General features: G+C 47.4%; 1 protein-coding gene across 1 annotated transcript in view; it reads right to left on the bottom strand.

Annotated features, from left to right (window-relative positions):
• Window positions 1-587, bottom strand: part of AKAP11 (A kinase (PRKA) anchor protein 11) — a 53525-nt gene extending 52938 nt beyond the window's left edge. The window contains exon 1 of the mRNA XM_012648668.1: window positions 302-587. The gene's annotated coding sequence lies outside the window, so the exon portion shown is untranslated. The remainder of the gene's footprint in view (window positions 1-301) is intronic.
• Window positions 588-1948: the final 1361 nt, after the last annotated feature.

The following is a 1948-nucleotide window of genomic DNA, read 5'->3' as shown; positions in this document are numbered from 1 at the left end:
GCCCACCCCCTCGGCTTCCGCCGCCACAGCTCCAGCCTGCAACACCGCCTACCCCCTAACGCCTCCCACTCACTCTCGCGAGAGCATGGCGCCCCTCTCGCGAGAAGAACTCCGTGGCCAAGCCCGCGCAAAAGTGGGTGGGCTTTTAAAAAGGGAAAGAAGGAACAAGAAAAAGCCTTCCCACGTGCTCCCGGGCAGCTAGCGGGTCAGCCCGGCCAGTCACATGACGTCCAGGCGGCCTCTCCACTGGCCAGAACCCGCTCATCCGTGGGAGCTTTAAACTCGAGGCTGACCTACGAACCTGCGGCGGACGTCTTGCGCGCTTCCTGGTCCGTTGCCTTGGAAACGGGAACCTTTTCCTCTGGCAAGTACCCAGGCCTTGGCTTGCTCCGCAGGTTTGGTTTGAGGCCCTACCTCCTTTCCTTCGACCCCTCAGTCTTACAGCCTGGAGCCAGCTGGGCTCCTTCTTCGCCGCAAGGCTAGCTTTGCCTTCTTCTGAAACCCCAGGCCCTTCCCGAAGTGGCCGCCCCACCACATCTGACGGTCCACGAAAGGCTCTTCGTTTTGGATGGCTCCGCCCCTTCCCCCCAGTATCTCCAAGGGGGACTACTCAGGGCGCACCGGGCCGTCGGCCCCATCTGGACCGCAAGAATGCACACCAAGGGTTCGCCCGGCCCTGGTGCTCAACCTGACGTCTTTACCTGGTATCGAAATCAGAAAGTAAAGCTTTGATCACAGAGAATGAAAAGCTATTATGTTGATTATTTGCACTTAAAATCGGAAGGCCCAGTCCAGTCAAGTTGCACGCCTCAAGGGCATCTATTCCTCAAGGGTGGAAATGCCTGGTAGATGAGAAAGACATTTTTAAGTGTATCCTCATTATGACTTAAGTTTTGCCCTATTTGGAGGCCAGGGGCGGGGAAGAAAGGGTGCATTCTTATGTTCGTTTCTTCATTCAACAAATTTTGGTTTAGCTCCTACATATGTTAGGCAATACTCTAGGCTGCCGATTGAGCCCTGATGAAGACGAATAGTGGGGGTTCTAGGGTGCTTATCTGAGGAGGAAAGAAGAAAAAAATTTGTGTTGGTGTTAAGCTGTATGCTGAGAAATTACAATAAATGATGGTGATTGTGATTGGGTGTCTACTTGAGCAGCCCTTTTGAGGAGGAGACATTTAAGCAGTGATTTGAGTTACAGTCAAGTAAAAATCAGAAAGGACATTCCAGGCAAAGGAAAAAGCTAATTCAAAGGCCCTAAATGGGGACCTATTCTAGTGCATTTGGTGGGGGGGATGAGAAAGTAGACTTGCATGAGCATGGAGGGAATGAACTTGGGCCAGATCCTCCAAGGCTTTGTTAGCCAAGAAAGGAATTGAGAGTTCACTCTAAATGCAATGGAAGGTATTGAGGAGTTTTAAATAGAGGAGAAACATGTAAAGTTTACTTTAAAACAAAAAACAAAAACACTCTTCTCCGCAGAGACTGGATCTTAAGGAGGCCAGACGTAAGCAGAGAGATAGATGAATTGTAGTACAGTGAGAGACAATCATTGAAGACTTAATTTCTAATGACCTTGACATTCGTCTTCTAAATTCCTTCAGGTCATATTCCTGGTGTTGTTTACTGCCTTTTATTAAAAACACGTGAGTTTCTCCTATTCAATAAGAGAAATAAATGGGATTTTTTTTTGTTATTGTTACTTGGGAAAACAAATGGCCCAAAAGATAGGCCCTGCCGTTTACACAGATAAACACCTATCTAGTCTTAAAGTCAATTCTAAGAAAAATGGAACATAAAATGATGTTCCGTGTGGATACTTACTCCTTAGTGTAAAATTTGAAAAGATAAAGATTGAAGGCTGGAAAATGAAGAGGCTGTTTCACTAAAAGAAACAAGTCAGGAGACAAGTTCCAAGCGCTCTCATTAACTAGTGATGCAACTGAATCAA

Source organism: Propithecus coquereli, unplaced genomic scaffold (assembly GCF_000956105.1).
Source record: "Propithecus coquereli isolate 6110/MARCELLA unplaced genomic scaffold, Pcoq_1.0 Scaffold11, whole genome shotgun sequence".
NCBI lineage: Eukaryota > Metazoa > Chordata > Mammalia > Primates > Indriidae > Propithecus > Propithecus coquereli.
The sequence above is the reverse complement of the archived record's forward strand: the minus strand, read 5'-3'. Positions and strand labels throughout refer to the sequence as shown.